At 41.3% G+C, this 10548-nt stretch overlaps 1 pseudogene; it reads right to left on the minus strand.

Moving 5' to 3' along the window:
* Positions 1-3445: 3445 nt before the first annotated feature.
* On the minus strand, positions 3446-9417 carry LOC124381280 (annotated as a pseudogene).
* Between the last annotated feature and the right edge of the window lie 1131 nt (positions 9418-10548).

Below are 10548 nucleotides of genomic sequence, written 5' to 3' on the forward strand. Positions count from 1 at the left end.
TATTTATTGTTCTGTTGATTTTGAAATAAATTATATTAATGAATAAATTATAACGTGAGTCATGTGATGACGCTGCATTTTGGATCAGTTCCAGAGAAGGAATGTCTTTCAGTTGCAGACCTGCCAGGAGTCATTTGTAATAGTGTGTTGTAATAATGGGAGATGACGAGGGACTGAACAAGTCGTGTGCTGTATAGACACAAATGAAACCTCCTAATGTTGTAAAGGAGAAATCCACACGAGTGTGAGATTAGTACTGTGAGAACAGATACACAGATGACTAGATGTTTAAATCGGGTACTAGTATGTGACCAGTTTTATAGATTTGTAATTGTATATTATTTGGGGCATATAAATAATAACAAAAACCAAGCCATGAGATCAAAGGAACTGCCTCCAGAACTCATTGTTGCACAAATCTGGGGAAGTCTATAAAACATCTCTGCTGCACTGAAGATTCCCAAAGCACAGTGACCTCCACTATTCTCAAAAGGATGATGTGTGGCACAACCAAGACTCTTCCAAGAGCTGGTCACCCCGGCCAAACTGCACAATTACGGAAAGAAGGGGTTTGTAAGAGAGGAGACCAAGAACCTGATGATCTCTTTGACTTAGCTCCGCAGACCCTGTGTGGAGATGCACAAAGTTCCTGAAGGACAACCATCACTGCAACCCTCCTCTGATCTGGGCTTTATGGTAGATGAAAGATTTTCCTCAGTGCAAAATCCATGGAAGCCCTCTAGACGTTTGCCAGCAGGCACCTGAAGGACTCACTGACTGTGTGGAACACAATTCTCTGGTCTGATGAAACCAAGATTGAACTGTTTGGCCTCATTTCTAAACATTATGTTTGGAGGAAACCAGGCACCGCTCATCACCTGCCCAAAACCATCTGCATAGTGAAGCATGGTGGTGGCAGTTTTATGCTGTGAGAATGTTTTTCTGCAGAAGTGACTGAAATACTGGTCAGGGTAGAGGGAATGCTGAATAGAGCAAAGTACAGAGATCTCCTCAATAAGAACCTGTTCCACAGCACTCAGGACCTCAGTCTGGGCCAAAGGTTCAAGTAAAGAGCCTAAACACAGCGTAGAGTAATGAGAAAAAAGTGTTAAAAAAGTGAGGGGGTCTGAATACTGTTCGAATGCACTTTAAATATATAATATAAAGATACAATCTAATGACAGATCACCGTGGTCATTGAGCTCCTGATTAAACACAGGTGGTGGGTGTTTAGATTCTCGAGGTATTCTTGTGTATGTGTTCTATTTACTAGCACAAGAAAAAGCAAATAAGGGTCTGTTGCTCCTCTGCAGGAGAAACACTAGAGAAAGCAGAGCAAAGATAAATAACAGTGAAATAATTTGCATTAGAAGGAATCATGTTTGGTTTCACTTGAAGTTTGCACTTGTTTACCATCTGTGAGCATTATTTCCACAGGAGTTCCAACCGCTTGTGTTCCACTCAAATGCTGTCTTGTGACAGAAAAATGGTTATGAACTTTCCTTATAATTCCTTATGAACTTCATGAGAACAAGATTTTAATGTGCTTCAAAGCATCAGTTCTCTCGTGCAGAGGAAAGTGTACATACAGAGTTTATAACCTTATTAATGCTACAACTTCTGTACAAATCCATATTATGACAAGAAACATTCAGAAAAGAAAAGAGAAAAGATCCATCATTACTGAAGTTCAAGAAGAAGTGAGAAGAAATGAAGGTCAGTCAACTATAACATCTCAAGAGCTTTAAATGTATCTCCAATCTCCATCAAACACCTAGATGAAACAATCAATCAATCAATCAACTGCAATTTCAACTGCAATTTAAAAATACTCAGCTCAGTGACGCATCGTATGTGTGCTGGAAGTGCGTTCCACAGCGTTGGTCCCTGGACAGCAAATGACCGGCCTCCAAACTTTTTGTAGTTGCATTTAGGAATAACCAGAGAGGTATGTCCAGAGGAGCGGAGAGTTCTGGCTGGTTGGTAGACCTTTAATAATTCAGCGAGGTACGGCGGGGCCAGATCATTAATTGTCTTGAACACAAACAGCAGGACCTTATACTCCACCCTAAACCACACTAATGAAGCGAGCGGAGGACAGGGGTGATGTGGGAGCATTTGGAGGTGTTGGTGAGAAGATGTGCTGCCGCGTTTTGTATCATTTGGAGCCGATTTAAAAGTGATAGGTTAAGTCCAGTGTAATGGGCATTACAATAGTCAATCCTCGAGCTGATGAAGGCATGTATATCTTTTTCAAGGTCAGCCTGGGCCAAGAAAGATTTGACCTCCTCACCATGTCTCGCTTTTCTTCACAATGAATTTTTAAGTGTCTGAGACCAAATCAATTTCTCTTCCTCCGTCGGCATGGGGACGGGCTTGACGAGCGATGAGCAGAACACGTGACTGGAACCAAACGCGTCAAAACAAATGCTCATCTTCCTGAAATATGCTCGTGCTCCTACACAGATTTTTATTAGTGAAACCGTTTGTACACCGATATGCTCTTACTAAAACACTCGTACACTGCGGTTCCACTGTACTGTATTTCTTTCCATTAATATGTAATAAATTATTCCCAATAGTCTATTCTCTTTATTCTATAGTGTTTCTCCTGGTTGTACTGATTCCAGTAGTTTATGTAAGGTTATGTTTATGTTATGTTTATGGGGAGTTTCTATCCAATCAGATTGCAGCCCACACATTAGGTGTTGCCTGGGAATAAAATAAGCCTTCATAAAGAACAGTGAGCATCTGTAGCTTCAAATAGAGTTGAAGAAAGCTGTTGCTGTAACCAGTAAGATTTTAAGTCGGTGACACAGAGGCCATCTAACAGGCGTCCGATAACGTCAGCAGTGTCTCATCTTTTGATTGGACGGTCAGAGAACGGCACTAGTCAAAGCTCACAAACTGCATCTGTAGCAAACTGCACAATCTCTATTATATTCATGTGGATTTAGTAGAAGATTTTTCATTCATCTGACAGAGAAGAAGAAATTCATTTACTCTATTTACTTAATTTAATTTACTTACCTTAATTTAAAATACACTTATGAAGACGGACTTTTCAAGAATAGTTGGACATCATGAGAAAACAGTTCAACACAGTTGTTAAGCTTTTTCACTTTTTTCACTTTCCTGTAGAATTTACACAAAAACACACAATTTGTCCTCATTTCAAATCCCCAGGAGAACCGTAATGTAGAGAAATTCAGAAACCCCGGGGTGATGTGAGACTCGAATCTCTGTATGAGATTCCTGTGAGTGATGCAGTGGATTAAGAGGTGGATTGATTCAGGTAGGACACCACTGAAGACCCTGGGGTGAAAACCAGTGAATACAGTGGACACTTTATAGTCCAACAGGAAACATTATTAATTCTCACATCAGCAAGTTTTGTTGAAACCTTCACCAGTTTCTATAAATGAATCACTGACAAACACACAGATTAATGCTCTTAGTTTTATTAATTCAATCAATCAGGATTAAAGGCAACTAACCCACAAACACACAACTACACAATTTCCAGCCCATTCAGTCCACAAAGTTTTGCCAATGAATCAGAAGAGAGAGAGAGAGAGAGAGAGAGAGAGACCACAAGAGAGGCATGCAGTAAAGAACGCTATACTGATTTGTGATGTAAGTAATGGATCCTGTGTGAAGATGATTCTGGAATGTTCTCCATCAGCGGTAGAAGATGAGCACTGCCGCCTCGGTCACCTGCTTACTGGCGCTCCATCCAACTCCAGTGCCGTAACCGTCCCAGTCAAATCCTGTGAAATCTCCACACTGTCTCGAGACGCTTCAGGAAAATGACCACCTCCACCAACACAGCACTCACACACACACACACACACACACACACACACACACACACACACACACAGTGTTTCAGCACAATCTAGCACTAGGGCTAACATCCAAATGCATCTCTAATTTACTAACCTACAGTTTCTTTAGTAAATAATCCAGAACTGATCTATTGATTAACATGTGTAATGTTATATTTGTGAATGCAACATTGAAATTCGGACAGAATAAAGATCTCCAAAGTGCGTAGATGTCTCCTCAAAGAGAAGGCTTTATCTCAGAAGTGCCCTGGTGAAGGAGGAATATGAATAAATCCGGTTTTAATTGCTGTATAAACAGAACTGATTTAATTCTCACGTGTTCATTGTGGCAGCCTGTGGGTTTGACTCCTGAGCAGATCGCCATCGCCGCACCTTCTGTGTTGATGGCTCGGAATGTGATGAATCCGGGTTGAGTTTGTGCTGGAGAGACGTTCAGATATGAGTTTAAATCATTTACATACTCAGTGTAGAACAATCTCATTTACTCATTTCATTAGTGATATAAATATTTCATCAGATCACAAAACAGCCCTCACGTCCTCTACCCTTCATCCATGTGGCAGAAGTTTGTGAATGGAGGACTGAAGGAAGTGAGAGGTGAAGATCGCTCACATGGCCATGATTTGTATTAAAGAGTGTGTGCTCTGCCACAGGGAGTGATGAGAAAATAAAAGGCAGGAGCAGATCTTCTGAGAGGAAAGAGAGAGAAAACCATGCTGTGCTATCCAAGCAGATGACTCAAGAAAGAGTGGTCTTGGTGACCAGATCTGATGGGTCAGTCCATCTCTGTGTGGACTTTAGGAAGGTCAACAATGCAGATCTCCAAGACTGCAATGTCTCATAAAGCCTTTTCCACTCTCTTTGGATCACACCAATTTGTCATGCTTCTGTTTGGATTGTTCGGATCTCCAGCAATATTTCAACATCATATGTTGTTGCCTATTTAGATCACAATCATTTACAGTAACGACTGGCAGCAGCACCTACAGCACTTGTGGATGCTCCTTAAAACCTTGAGGCATTCAGAACTTACAACAAACCCAAAGAAATGGTCAGTTGGGCCGGAGTATCTGGGCTTCCACATTGAGCCAAGTGAAAAAGAAACTGCCAGTGAAGTCGTCTGCCTCGCACTTCCTCTTTCCTGGGCCAGAAAGATCACCACATTGAGCTTCACCATTTAATACACACCTTTACACCATACATGAGAAGTGAGATGTAATGCTAAGCTATCCAGCTAGCAGCACACACTAAACAGAATAGAAATTGAAATGAAAATACAATGAAAGTATGTGTTCTACTCCACCTCTGATGTTGGGTCCGTACAGGTTATGGTTGGAAGTGGCGTCTCCGAGATCGTACACCAGAGGAACAGAGGGGCCGTGGTTAGCAGGACAGGTTCCTACACCAAACTTCACTGGTAATAACTGAAAACAGGAGAAATTTCATCATCAATAGATAAAAGTGAGATGATGTTATAAGACTTTAGATCAGAGCTTTTGCTAGAAGGTTTTGTGTCACCTTGAAGAGATTGTAGAGGTTTCCTCTGTAGCTATTGAGGAATTTGGTCTCTGTGTGGTAGCGCAGGAATGATTTCACTTTCCACTGATCCACTCTCTCGTTATTGGGAACGTGCCACACCGCCACGTCCTCCGCTGTGATGTCATAATACCCAGGATTCTGTGGGGTAAAGTACAAAGATGAAGAAGAGGAAGAAGAAGATTTTCCTCATCATGTGGGAACTTATTTTGATCTGAACCTTGAAGTCGTCGCTGGTTGCAGCTTCTGCAGTGCCGAATGTGACGGTGTTACTCCGATCCGTCTCCCTCAGGTACATTTGGACTTCCACCCTGCTGACTGGACCAGCGATCACCTTCACATCAGAGTTACACAAACGTTACAGGAGGAACATCACAGTAACGTTACAGGAACATCAGAGGAGGATTAGAGGAGCTTTAGAGTTTATGAGAATACACACATAAAGCTGGAGCACTGACCGGTGGTGCATTTCCCGTACATGTTGTTCTCATGAACGCTGGCCACCAGAGTCCATCCTCCTCCTGCAGTCGTCATGTCACAGTACGTCTGATACACCACACCGCTCGCCGTGCTCAGGTAATAAAGACCATCTGCAACAACATGCATCAGAAATCAACACAGTCTTCCACACTGTAGTGCTGAGGGAGGATCTGATACTCTTCTTCACTCAGACGTGTAGTGATGTGATGAAAGAACACACACCTGTACTGAAACCAAATCTTTGTTTCAGCTCTTTGCAGCTCCTCGGAGTGGAATATTCCAGTTCTGCAGAAAGAAATGTGATGTTTATAATAAATAATCACCTTTATTGTCAAGAATCATGGGTTACATGTACGAGGAATTTGTCATGGTGTGCTGGTGCTTTATAAATATAAACAATCTATAAAAACTAGGAAAATAAAATAATCAAGTTATAAATACAGATACAGTTGTACAATGCAGGGTATGTCAAAGTGAGGCAGTGCAAAAGTATAATAATAATCATAATATTGATACACTGATCAGGCAGTGTTCTTTCTAAGACAACTGAGAAAATTCCCAATCAGCACTTTATACAGTATAGATAGACAGATAGATAGATAGATAGATAGATAGATAGATAGATAGATAGATAGATAGATAGATAGATAGATAGATAGACTTTTAGTCACGCTAACTCAGAGATGAATATACTATAGTGTATATATTTATATTTATATATTTATATACATACACATTCTGTACATGTTTTTATTTTAGTTTTTAATATTAATAAAAAATTTAAATTTTAACAATATCAGTAAATTCATACCTTTGAGAGATACTGAGAGGTTTATGGACATGAAGCCCACTAGAATAATGATCCAGTTCATCTCTGTGATGGAAACATACAAATTACCCACTTATATGTAGAAAATCCAGTCATTAGTGTTACACAGGTCAGGTGACTCTTACTGTTGGTGTCAACCCCGGAGAAATGTGGAGGGTTGTGTTATGAAGGACATCCAGTGTAAAACGTGCCAAATCAAATATACGGATCACAAACCAGAAGTGTGGATGGAAAGAGAAATGGTGTAGGGGGGATTCTGAAGGAAGAGTACAGTAAGAGTGTAGTGGAGGTGAAGAGAGTTTCTGATAGGGTGATGAACGTGAAGCTGGAAGTTGAAGGCGTGATGATAAATGTCATCAGTGTTTATGCTCCACAAGTGGGTTGTGAGATGGAGGAGAAGGAAATATTCTGGAGTGAGTTAGATGAAGTGGTAGAAGGTGAACCTAGGAATGAAAGATTGGTGATTGGGGCAGACTTAGTGTAATAATGGGCATGTAGGTGAAGGGAACAGAGGTGATGAGGAGGTGATGGTAGGTATGGCCTTAAGTGTAATAAGAGTGGAAGAAGGTGCACACAGGTGGACTATGTGAAGGAGATTGGAGACTGTAAGGTGTTGGCGGGGGACAGTGTAGCTAGACAGCATCGGATGGTGGTCTGTAGGATGGTTTTGGAGGTGAAGAAGAAGAGGAGGAGTGTGAGGACTGAAAGAAGAATAAGATGGTGGAAACTGAAGGAGGAAGACTGTAGTGTGAGGTTCAGGGAAGAGGTCAGACAGGAGCTCGGTGGTGGTGAAGAGCTGCTGGATGATTGTGGAACTACTGCAGAGGTGATGAGGGAGACAGATAGAAATGTACTTGGTGTAACATCTGGAAATAGAAAAGAAGACAAAGAGACGTGGTGGTGGAATGAGGAAGTGCAGGAGAGCAGAAGGAGAAAGAGGTTGAAGAAACAGAATTGGGATCGACAGAGTGATGGGAAAAGTAGGCAGGAGAACAAGAAGATGCAGCAGCAGGTGAAGAGATATAATAGATGTATTCTGTGTTATTAAAATAATAATCTTACAGTATAAATATTTTAAAAATATTAAAAATGTAAAATTAGCAGAACACAAAGCAGGTTCAGAGAGATCGGTGTCGCTCACCAGAAGGTCCTGAAGTTCTCAGATCTTCAGCTGTTAAACAGACAGGAGTTGGATACAGCGGCGTAGCGGCGAGTCCTGAGGTAAAGTTCAGCAGGGTTTTATAGTGTGTGTGGAGAGAGAGAGAGAGAGAGAGAGAGAGAGAGAGAGAGAGAGACTCTGAGAGAGAGAGAGAGAGAGAGAGAGAGACTCAGAGAGAGAGAGAGAGAGAGAGAGAGACTCAGAGAGAGAGAGAGAGAGAGAGAGAGAGAGAGAGAGACTCAGAGAGAGAGACTCAGAGAGAGAGAGAGACTCAGAGAGAGAGAGAGAGAGAGAGAGAGACTCAGAGAGAGAGAGAGAGAGACTCAGAGAGAGAGAGAGAGACTCAGAGAGAGAGAGAGAGAGAGAGAGAGAGAGAGAGAGAGATAGGGAGAGAGAGAGACTCAGAGAGAGAGAGAGAGAGTTTGTAAACGTTGGGTTTTCTTGGGCTTCATGTTGAATGCTTTGGTATCATGTGACGTATCATTATAAGTAGTTTCTTATTATATTCATTGAACTGAGAATGTTCTGGTGGAAAGTTTATTCATCAAACCTTCAGCTTTTTATTTACCAGAAAATGAATATTTTCTGTTGCTCCAGAGTTCTCATACGTCTGTATTTAGAACCTTCTCAAGGTTTTCTTATCAACACTCTGTCTTTGAGAATGTGTTTCTATTTATTTGGACTAGCATTTAATCCATGTTGTGAAGACAAGGTCTGTGGTGTAGTGACTTGGAGACTAGAAGAGAACAGAGCAGATAAAACACAGATACAGCAGGAACAGCAGCAGCAGAAACCTCATGGATCTTTAGGCAGTTTATGTGGAGAACATGTTCAGCAGCACCATGTGGGGTGATTTTTAGGTGTTTATTGTGGTGTAAGTGTTGATTATCTGGGTGAGAGTTTGGGAATTGCTCCACACACATTCATTACTAAACAATAGTCAATTCTACAGCTTTCTCTCTCAAATAGACACAAACTACAGTAGGATTTGGAAACTCTGTGATTTACATTTACATAACACCATTAAACAGGTGCCCATGTCCAGATCAACCTTCAACTACATCATTTAAACAACAGAGAATTTGAGGTGTAGAATCCTTACTGAAGGGCAAAGCTGCGATTTAAAATCATGACCACCTTTTCAGAAGTTCCACAGCTCAGACCCTCCCTACCATTTCTCACTTGTTTAAAATGTGGATTTAGATGAGAAGGTCATGAGGCCACTCGGCAGTTCAGAGAGTCTCCTGAGTTCTAGAAAAATCTTAGTGTTGCTGTAATTCCTTACCTACATGTTTCTTCAAACTGAAAATACGAGAAACAATCAAACCTTTTCCAAACACTGGTTATTTACCCAAATCATTTACACTGGATACGATTAAAGCCTGAATTATAAAGGTCAATATCAAACATCATTATTTCCAAGATCATAGAAAAGTTTGTAGCACAGCAGGTCTACTCACACATACAGAGTGAAACCTACATTCAGCAAATCTTTCAGTCAGAATTTAAACCTCAATTGCTTGATCTTAGTGGTGTCAGGATTTTGAAGGTTGTATTCACGTTTAGCCACCAGATGTCCGATTTTCCTTTCATGTTGTTCTCCCCTGCCAGTTAGTTAAGTATCATCACCTGGGGTCATTAAACCTCCACCCGTGCCCCAGTTTCTTTCATTGGTTTTTGCTGTTGCATTTCCAGCACTTTGTGTATTGTTCCCCTGGGTCTTCAGCCTTGCTGTGAGACAAACTTTTGTAAGGTTTTTGCTCTTTTTTCTATTTGAGAATCTGTGTGCTCTAAAGGACCTTTTTAAAATAATTTTTTTTATTACATTTTTTTTTACTTCCCCTTTTCATTGTTTTTGACAAGTTTTTGCCGTTATGAACTAAAATTATTATTTAGCTGAGTTTTATTTGTTTAGTACATTGGACTGGATGTTGTATCTTTAATGAGTGAGCCAGCGGTAACCCAGCCATTATGGATGCACAAGCCAGTGCACTCTTAGTGCCGGTCCCAAGCCCGGGTAAATGGGGAGGGTTGCGTTAGGAAGGGCATCCAGCGTAAAACATGTGCCAAATCAAATATGGGTACCAGTGGAAATTGGGCTACTGTTGTCTGAAGGAGGAGAAGGAGAGGAGGAAGACGTCTACAGAGACGGCAGGGAAAGGAGAAGTGCAGGAGAATGGAGGTTCGGGTTGGTACTTTAAATGTGGTACTATGACGGGGAAAGGGAGAGAGGTAGCTGAAATGATGGATAGGAGAAAGGTAGATATGCTGTGTGTTCAGGAGACCAAGTGGAAAGGGAGTAAGACCAGGAGCATTGGAGGTGGGTTTAAACTGTTTTATCATGGTGTGGATGGAAAGAGAAATGGTGTAGGGGTGATTCTAAAGGAAAAGTACAGTAAGAGTGTAGTGGAGGTGAAGAGAGTTTCTGATAGGGTGATGATCGTGAAGGTGGAAGTTAAAGGGATGATGATAAATGTCATCAGTGTTTATGCTCCACAAGTTGGCTGTGAGATGGAGGAGAAGGAAAGATTCTGGAGTGAATTAGATGAAGTGGTAGATGGTGTACCTAGGAAAGAACGATTGGTGATTGGGGCAGACTTTAATGGGCATGTAGGTGAAGGGAACAGAGGTGATGAGGAGGTGATGGTAGGTATGGTTTTAAGGAGAGGAATGTGGAAGGGCAGATGATGGTAGAT

Source organism: Silurus meridionalis, chromosome 28, assembly GCF_014805685.1.
Source record: "Silurus meridionalis isolate SWU-2019-XX chromosome 28, ASM1480568v1, whole genome shotgun sequence".
Taxonomy (NCBI): domain Eukaryota; kingdom Metazoa; phylum Chordata; class Actinopteri; order Siluriformes; family Siluridae; genus Silurus; species Silurus meridionalis.